The sequence below is a fragment of the Neofelis nebulosa genome, chromosome 6, assembly GCF_028018385.1.
Source record: "Neofelis nebulosa isolate mNeoNeb1 chromosome 6, mNeoNeb1.pri, whole genome shotgun sequence".
NCBI lineage: Eukaryota > Metazoa > Chordata > Mammalia > Carnivora > Felidae > Neofelis > Neofelis nebulosa.
Genome location: NC_080787.1, coordinates 116,731,521 through 116,741,547, shown reverse-complemented (window position 1 = coordinate 116,741,547; position 10,027 = coordinate 116,731,521). Strand labels below are relative to the sequence as shown.

Below are 10,027 nucleotides of genomic sequence, written 5' to 3'. Positions count from 1 at the left end.
AATTGTGTCTTTAGTATCTAAGCAGATCGACCCCTACGTTAGCAGCCCCTGAGAATCTCAGACTATGGAATAATAAACAAGTCTCCCTGCTGACTGCTTTCTCTATGAGGTAAGTTGTAGAAGGAATGTGTAGAAGTTACAGAAGGAGCAATGGTAGAGGTAGACTATGGAATTCTGTTAGTGCTGGTGTATTTTAATTTTTTTTTTTTCAACGTTTTTTATTTATTTTTGGGACAGAGAGAGACAGAGCATGAACGGGGAAGGGGCGGAGAGAGAGGGAGACACAGAATGGGAAACAGGCTCCAGGCTCCGAGCCATCAGCCCAGAACCCGACGCGGGGCTCGAACTCACGGACCGCGAGATCGTGACCTGGCTGAAGTCGGACGCTTAACCGACTGCGCCACCCAGGCGCCCCAGTGCTGGTGTATTTTAAAACTATTGCAAGGCCAAACTGCTACAGAATTTGTTCCCAGACTATCATCCGTGGAAAAGCTTCTGTTTGTGTAGTCGTGTTTCAGGGCAATCAAGAGACACTCTTGAACCATTATGCAGTATGTTCTTTTCTTAACATGGAAGGATCTTAACTATGAAGATTTCAAAATCAATTTGTTAAAAGTTCCGTCATGTTATTTTCTTAGACTCTAGGCCACAGAAACAGAAAATATATTGATTGAACTAAAAAAAAACGAGAAAATGAGAAACAAGAAAAACGAGAAAACGAGAAAAACCCCCCAAAATACAAAAAATTCAGAGGAATAGCACATATCCTATCACGTATTTAAATAATTCAAGAAAAAGTCTTGATGCTGCCTTTCCTTCCCCTTTATACCAATGCCCTGTGGTACTCGTTCTCATTTGTTTCTCAAGATTATGATATATTGCTATGTTTTGAAAAGTATAATTACCCTATATTTGTACCCAGAACTCCTAATAGAGATTTTGAAAGCACCAGCATGGTAATGGAGAGTGAGGTAAGAGAACAACGGGATGGGTCCTGTGTGAAAAATGGAGGCAGGAGGTCCTGAGCATTGTTCTTCCCCCTCAAACTAGCAGGTATGTCTCAAATGTGCTCTAACCTTGTTGGGTATCATATGTGGTGTGGTCTGCAGAGGAAAAGCCAATGAAGCCCCACCAGAGAATCCATCTCTATCCATTAAAGCCTTTTTCCAGAGAAGGTATTTCTCCTTAGTTAAAATAGGATCTGGATCAAAGGAGCAGAATCTGAAGACTTGTTGGTGTAATTCTTGCTGTTCTAATAAGCCATGTGATTGCCCAGCTCATTCCATCAAGCTGTGTGTCTGCTTCTTCTTCTTACATATGTCTCTGAGACGTGACCATGAGATCTTCTTCTGAAGCACTTACATGGTTGTAGCAGCGAAGGTCAGAGTGCTTAGAGACTGAGGGATTTCATGTGCCTAGAAATATAGAACAATCTCCATGCTCTTGTTTCCGTGATAACGAGACAAACAAGATGGCAGATGCAGGATTCCTGTCCATTGTGTGTGTGTGTGTTGGGGGGAGGGTTTGGTGTGGGAATGAGGTGGAGAGTGGAGTGAAGGCAAGGAATGGGTAGAGGAAGGAGACTTAAGGAGGAGGAGGAGGCACTGGGAAGTAAGCCTAGGGCTGGTATCTGGGGAAAGGAGAACCAATACCTCTTTTGTTGTCAGGAAAGCCCTGGGCACAAAGGGTGAGTTTGAGTTTCACTTCAGGTCAGTTCAGGGCATTGTGAAAAGGCAGCTCTCAGACAGTGAGCTTAACTGACTGACTCTGAGGTAATTAAATCACTACATTAGGCTGCTGACCATGAAAGCAGAAAAATACAAGCACACAAAAAATAAAGAAGAAAAAAAGCCCTTACATTTGTTTCTAATTATATAATTAAAATGTTTACTGTTCCATGTAATAATTATGTGGCTCATATTTGATCATGATGGAGTTTCTCTAATTAGTTAAAAGTTTTACCCATTCTTCTTGTGGGACAAAATTTGGTTTTATTTAGTCATTTTTCATTCAGGCATGTAAGGCTTCCATGCCATCTGACTTTGTTTTATTCTGGCTGGGGTCTTGGCAAATTCTGTGGTAATTTTCAGTTTTATTTCCTCTCTTCAGTGATGTCTGTAATTTTGGACAGCCAGTTACCTGAGGAAAGGATTGTTTCTTAGTCCTCCATTTACTTTCCTAATGTAAATTTTATTTCTCAGACTCCATGATGCATGGTAGGTGTCAAACCAGAACGGTCATTCTGCAGTGCTGAGAAGGTCCCCTACAGAGAACTTGGTGGCCTCCACAGTTCCATTGTGACTGGCTCATTTTTCCTCTTTGAACTGCTATTACCTTGAGCTTCCTGTAGCTTTAGATCTTGATTATTCAGGGGCTGATTCATTACATCGCAAATTATCTAGACACTTTATTTCTCTTCCTCCTCATCTCCTATCTCCTTTTTATTTTTTATTTATCTTTGTGTTTTGGCATTTTACAGATGACCGCCAACAGTCATCAGAATAATGCATGTGGAAAGAAAAATGACAAAAGGAAAACCAGTTACATATTGTTCTTGTTCATTGTTCTGGCTAATGGTAGTAGCAGAGAGAACGCTGAAGTTTAGGACTAAAATTAGACTTTACTTTTAGTTATGTAATTCAATGATGTATTTATTGTCTGTTACTTCAAATAAGTAGTTTGGTGGGATAAGTGGGTTTATAGTGGTATTGAGAATCATTATGAATCTAATACAGGACAAAGATGGATTTCTTTCTATAAGACAAGCACCACACTGATAATCTGTAATGAGGTGTCCAGAGAGGAAAACGAAAACAGCTCGAGCTGGGAATACAATTGGCTAGTCAGTCATAAAACGTACCAGTTCTCTTGGGAGAAGGGCGTTGTGTCACTTCCGGGATCCCGAAAAGTCTGTCCAATCAGACAGAGCTCAGACCATAGAGGTGGGCCAGCTGGCCACACCACTGCATTCTGGGAGTCGGGTGGGGCCACGTGGAGGGGCGGCAAGATGGCGGACAGGTTCAGGTAGGTGTTGGATGAGTTGGAGAAACAGTTGGGGTTTTTGTTCTAGTGTACAGCTTCCATTTATCCTGGCTCTATAGTAGGCTACCCACTTCAGAGAAGACACTTGGTACCTGTCAAGGTGACAGTAAACTGATAAACTATTTTTCCCCTTCCTCCAATGTGCTAATAAGAAAATATTACAGCATTAGCTCTAAACCCCAGGGCAATTGTGCCCCCCATGGGGAAGTAATATCCAGGGACAGTTTTATTTGCTACAGCTAAGGTCACTACTGGCATTGAGTGGTTAGAGAGCAGGAATGATGCTAAACATACCTGTACAGCACAGAACACTGTTGAGGTTAGGAGTTTCTGGATAGAGGCATCTGTTTAGAATTCCCTAATTCTCCTTCTAGGTAATAGAGACACTTGTTTAAAAAAATGCTGTTCTGGAGGCACCCATCCATCCCTCTCTCAGTGTGGTCAAGAAAACAAAAATATGCCAGAAAAATAGAGGCTCTTGAGGAAAACTCCTGGGTGTCACAATGGCATGTCTTCATGTGAAGTTAGTTTATGTAGTGATTACAGTCACCACTATGCACCCAGGAGAGCCCATCAGAGAAAATAAAGCATTTGGTGTGGTTTGCTGTAACTCAGTTGGCTTGTAGTGGGCAAAGCAGTGTGCTAGGTGCAGCCAAGTTTACAAAATCCTGGACATACAGTGAGTAAGAAGCCACTGACGCCAAGGACTGTGGTCAATGGGAGAGAAAAAGATAGCTAGGTAAGAAAACAGGGAGGTGAGGGTGCGTGGGCACACATCGAAGAGGCATATGTTCTGCACTTTAGGGGCTAGAGAAGGCATCATGAAGAAAAGATGGATAAATTGATAAATTGTAGTTAGCTGCTCTTGGTGGGTTGTGGCAGATAGTCACTCAGATCAGTAATAATCTTGTTTGGCACAGTCTATGGAGAGTGAAAACACAAACCTCCTTTACTGTCTCTCTGGGGATGTTGATAGTTGTTTTTCCTCCTTGTCACATTATTTGGAAATGTGCCCTGTAGTGATTTCAAATGATTATAATGAGCTAAGATGCTAATTCTAGCATCTCTTAGATTATTGTTGCTATCATACTTCATGCATTTGCTTTCTGCCTTCTCATTTTTAGCTTCTATAGAATTTCAAGAACAAGAAACTGTAATGTTTTCAGCATAATGTTTTGTTAGCTAAAATGTCCTGGCCCTCCTAAGTCTGTTGAAAAAAAAAAAAACATAAAGAAATTTATTTATATACAAAAGGAAGTAAAACTAGGGGGTGCTTTTATCTTGAAATGAAAGTAAGTTCACTAAGAGAAGTTCATATGTGGTTATTAATATAGAGAGATTGGTTTTCTTTTAATGTGGAAATAAGATTTTTTTTTAAGTTCATTTATTTTTGAGAGAGAGAGAGCACAAGGGAGGGGAAGAGAGAGAGACAGAATCCCAAGCCGACTCCACACTGTCAGCACAGAGCCCTATGTGGGGGTCAAACTCACAAAACTATGAGATCGTGACCTGAGCTGAAATCGAGTCAGATGCTTAACTGACTAAGCCACTGAGGCACCCTGGAAATAAGATATTTATTATTATTATTGAAATCTGGTTATTGACACACACCTCTGAATGCTAAAATAAGAAAATCTTTTTGACATAATTTAGTTGAACCTCTTGATTTTATAGGTGATAAAAACAGGGACTGGAGAAGCAAAGTGACTTGCACAGATCACCAGTTATGTATGTCACAGTTAATTCCCTTTTTAAACACATCACATCATTAGAAGGCTAGAACCCTCTAGTAATAGACACAAACTTTTTTTTTTTTTTTTAATTTGGGAAACTATCTTGGGAGACTTAATTCATGAGTGAAATTTTGAAAAAATGGAAAAAAAATATCTTATATCTTACACTGGGCAAAAGAAAAAAGAGACCTAAGGATGTTTTGTTGTTCTGAAGGGGCATATATGTATCTGAGGGAAGTCTGTGCTTTTTCCTTGAAGGAAAATTTGTATGTCATCAGTTTATGAAAAAAGTTAGTCTGCCAAACTCATTGGTGATTCCTAAGAATCCAATCCATCTTAAAACTCTTCCTTAGACTAATTGACTGCATAATTTTATCTGTTCTACCTTCTAGTCACCCAGTGTCTTCAGCGAAAAATCTTTGTAGCCTCAGGGGAGATGCGCAAGCACCAGACTCTCATAGTGTCCTTGGTTGCCATAACGAATACTACAAAACTGGGTGGCTAAAAACAACAGCGATTTATTCTGCCACAGTTCTGGAGACCAGAAGTCCAAAACTCAACATGTTGGCAGGGCTATGTTCCCTCCAAAGGCTCTCAGTGGATTCTGTTTCTTTCTTCTTTCACTTTCTGGTGAGTGTTAGCATCACTCCAATCTCCGCCTCCGTTTTCACATCACCTTCTCCTATGTGTCTCTGTGTGCTCTCTGTCTCTCATAAAGACAGAGGGCCATTGGACAGAGGGCCCACCCTAAATCTGGGATGAGCTCAGGTCTTTAATTACATTTGCAAAGGCCTTTTTTCCCCAAGTAAGGTCACATTCACAGGTTCTGGGGATTAGGGTGTGGGAATTTTTTGGCGAGGGGCAGGGCGGTGTTGGGGGGACACCATTCAATCCACTATACTTATCTTTCTACAAATAGCACAGTCAACTGTTCAGTCTTGCTGTCCCACAGCTGAGGTGACCAATTGTCCTGGTTTTCCCTGCATGACGGATTTTTCTGGAAGTGAGACTTCCGTGCTGAAGCAGAGGAAGGCGCATCCCAGGGAGACTAGGATGGTTGGTTACCCTATAACAGAACAAAGAGCCTGAATGACCAATATCCCCATCCTGGAGGCTTGGAAGTCATTGTTAAACAATGTCGATGTCAAAGCACCAGAAAGCAAATGTCTCTGAGAAAAGGTGGGTTGTCCCCAGGTGCCCCTTCTTCTCCTTTTGACCTCTGCTTTGACAGCTGTGATGAGTCACAGGCTTCTGCTGGAAGGAGAGGCCTTAGGAGAGCAGTTCTGTCTGTCAGAGCCACTCTCCAGACTTCATTTCTGCTCATCTCATGACCAGTGACCAGTGATCCCTCAGCAAAGTTTCTTGTGGAGCTAGTAATGATTTACATTGTGCTAAAATGCCCTTCCTTTTTTCTCCCCTACCCCCTCCCTCATTAACCACCCCTTCAGCCTCCACAGCAGGAGAGTCAAGAGAAGCAGTGAGTAAAGCTAGGGCTTTGATCTTCTAAGAGGCAGTGTCCCTTTTTCTGTCTGTTTGGACCAGGGGTCACTGGGCGAGCAGCAGCACAGCTGACCTCTCTTTGAAGAGTTTACCACAGTCAAGGACACTGAATGAGGTCTGGCATCCACTTGCTGTGGAGATGTCTATGTGCAGTGGCCATCCACCTTGTTCTAATGACTTTGGTCTTGAGAGAATAAGATAAACCTGCTTTTAAACCAACTTTATGAGCTTCTGGCACTGCACATACCCTCTTCCGACCTGTAGCTTCATGGAGATGGGCTATATCTGGTTGCATCTTTAACTCCATTTTATTCTCCAGGCTGAAAAAGATAAGACTCATAGGGGAACAGCTGCTTTGGATCAAGTTAGAAGCAGTAAATTAAAAACAAAGTAACATGAATGAAATGATAGGATCAGGACATGATCTTAATGATGAAATGACTACACTTTTTGTTTTTGTCACATTAATTTCATCTTTCATTTACACTGATTTTACACATTTTCATGATTAAAAATTTTAATACCTAATTCAGTGATTTACAAAAAACTCTTTTGATCATTATCACTTGTAATTGTGATGGTTTAAACATGCAACATGCAGTATTATGCAATAATTTTTTGTTGAAAGCAATTTTTTTCTTTTTTTTGGAAATGAGATATTTCTGAGAACCAATTTTCATTTATTTATTAATTTATTAATTCATTCCATCTTGATTTATTTATAGTGTTTTGGAGTGTTTAGCTTTGTATACTTTTCTTAGTGGTTGTTCTCTGATTACATGTGCATATGTCATTTACAACAGTCTATTGGTATCAACTTATGTTTTACTACCTACTTTTAAGATACAATTCCCTTTATATACATTGACCACCACAAAGATGGCTTTATTATTTTTGTTTTAAGCATCAAATATGATATAGGAAACTCATGAAAAGAAGGATAGTCTATTATACTTGCCCATTTTGCCTATTACCTGTTTTTACCCATTCTCATGTTCTATTTTTCCTTTCTGGAATTCCAAGCCTTCTTCTGTTATCATTTCCTTTATGTATAGAGAACATTCTTTAGCCATGCTTTATGGTTGGATTTTCTTGTTTTTCTTCATCTGAAAATGTCTTTATTTTTCCTTTGTTGCTGAACCATATTTTCACCAGATATAGAAAAGAAGGTTGACAGTTCTTTTCTTCCAGGGCTTGAAAAATATTGTTGTGTCCTTTGTGGTTTTAGATGAGGAATCCCTTGTAATGTGTCATTTTTTTTTCTGGATACTTTCAAGACTTTTTTTCGTTTTTAGTTTTCAGAAGTTTAATTATGGTATGTCTTAGTGTAGATTTCTTTGGGTTTATTCTATTTGGGGTTCACCCTCCTGAATGTGTAAGTTTATGTCTGTCTCCAAATTTGGCAAGTTTTCAGTCATTATGTATTTGAAAACTTTCCAGCCTCACTCTCTCCTTTCCTTCTGGGACTTAAATGATCCAACTATTAGCTTTAAAAAATATATATTTTACAGATTCCTGAGACTCTGTTAATTTTTTACCCTATTCCATTTTTCTTCATATTGTTCAGAATAGGTAAATCATTTTGACCTGTCCTCAAGTTCAATGATTTTATCCTGTCATCTCCACTCTATAATAGAACATATCCAGGGAATTTTTAATTTCTGCTATTGAAGTTATTTCTATTCTTTGTAATTTCTATTATGTTGCTGATATTTTCTGTATTTTTCATTTGTTTCAAGAGAATTCATAATTGCTAGTTGAAACATTTTTATGATGGCTTCTTTAAAATTCTTGTCAGATAATTCCTTCTGATTCATCTTAGTGTTGGCATCTGTTGACTGTGTTTTGTCATTCAAGTTGTGATTTTTCTTGGTGTGATCCAAGATTGATTTCTTTCTTTCTTATTTATTTATTCATTGGAGTCATGGAACTTGAAGTATTATATTATGAAGCTCCTATTTAATCTTTCTTATTTAGCAGGTAGTCTCTTGTTGAGGTGTAGCTTGAGGGCTGGGTAAGTGCCTGTGTTGAGCTTCATGCTGGGTCCCATTGACACCACCCACCAAAGTGGAACACTTGTTCACACTGCCTTGTTGCAGACAAATGGGATGGTACTTCAGTTACCCCTCATCCCACTAACACCTTCCAAGAGAAAGTGGGGCATGGCATTTTTGTTTTTGAGTCAAGGTGTAAGCTTAGCTCCCTGTGCCCTGTTAACAACAAAGAAGAGAGTGGAGGGTTGAGTGGGAAAGGACTCCTTTTGATACCTGTTACCACCTCATTGGTGCTGACTGGGGCGTAGAGGCTTAGCCTCTCAGGGAACCAACTGATAGAGGGAGAAATGGGGAGCTAGACAGTGGACCAGCCTTGCTTTGCGCTATCTTCTTCTGTGTCAATTATGCCAGCTGGTTTAGTTTATTGCTCAGCCCCACCAACACTACCTGGGAGGGGAATCAGAATGTCTCATTCATTCACTTATTCAAGTAGAGTTTATTAAACACATATTATGTCTTCCAGACATTAAAGAAGATTCATAAGGTCAGTGAGGAACCAAGAGAAGGTTGGTTCTCTTCCTTTGTGGACCTTGCAGTCTAGTGAGGGAGATAGACATTAAAGAAATAAATTTCTAAATAAATATTTAAATCAGGAAAAGTGCCAAAAAGGACTTACAAAGGAAAAAGTAGAGATGTCTTAATAGAGAAAGTGAATTTTATTTTTATTTATTTATTTTATTTAACTTCAAGTTAGTTAACATACAGTGTAGTCTTGGTTCCATGTCTTACATATAACACCCAGTACTCTTCCCTAAAAGTGCCCTCCTTTATGCCTATCACACATTTAACCCATCCCTCCCACCTCCCCTCCAGCAACCCTCCCGATGTTTATAACAACATTATCAAAAATGGCCAAATTATGGAAAGAAACCAAATGTCCATCGGCTGATGAATGGATAAAGAAGATGTGGTATATATATACAATGGAATACTACCCAGTGATCACAAAGAATGAAATCTTGCCATTTGCAACAATGTGGATGAAACTAGAGTGTATTATGCTAAGCAATATAAGTCAGTCAGAGAAAGACAAATATCAGAAAGTGAATTTTAATTAAACCTTGAATGAATGGGAGTTCACTTGCTGAAGGAAGTTCCAGGGAGAAGGAAAGAATAGCTGGTGCAAAGGTCACAAATTGAGAAGGACCTGGCACCAAGGTAGCACTGTCAAAGAAAACTTTAATACAAGGAGCATGCACAATTTTAAATTGTCTAGTAGCCACAATAAGAAAAAAGGGAGGGAGGGAACAAATGAAGTTAATTGAAGTTAATTTTAAAAGATACATTTTATTTAACCTCAGCTGTCCCCCAATGTTATCATTTCAACATGTGATGAGCCTAAAAGATTAATGAAATATTTTATATTCTTGTTTTCATACCAAGTCTTTGAAATCTGGCATGTCTTATGCACTGTAGCACGTCGAAATTTGGACTAGCCATGTTTGAAGTGCTCAAGAGTCACATGTCTCTAGTGGCTATTGGATTGGACAGCAGAGTTCTAGGGTATAATAGATCTCAGCTGAGTGATGGATGTGGAAAGTTTAAGCTCAAATCAGGGGTACAGTCTTTCTTTCTTTCTTTCTTTCTTTCTTTCTTTCTTTCTTTCTTTCTTTCTTTTGAGAGAAGAGCAGGTGCAAGTGAGCAAGGGGCAGAGAGAGAGAGAGAGAGAGAATCCCAGGAGGGGCAGAGAGGGAGACA

The 10,027-nt window shown here is 39.5% G+C and overlaps 1 long non-coding RNA gene across 2 annotated transcripts in view; it reads left to right on the top strand.

Annotated features, from left to right (window-relative positions):
- Positions 1-5,711: 5,711 nt before the first annotated feature.
- The window catches only part of LOC131514802 (uncharacterized), a 49,566-nt gene continuing 45,250 nt past the window's right edge, over positions 5,712-10,027 (top strand). For both annotated transcript variants that reach the window (XR_009263286.1, XR_009263285.1), the window contains exon 1: positions 5,712-5,954. This is a non-coding gene — a long non-coding RNA (uncharacterized LOC131514802). The remainder of the gene's footprint in view (positions 5,955-10,027) is intronic.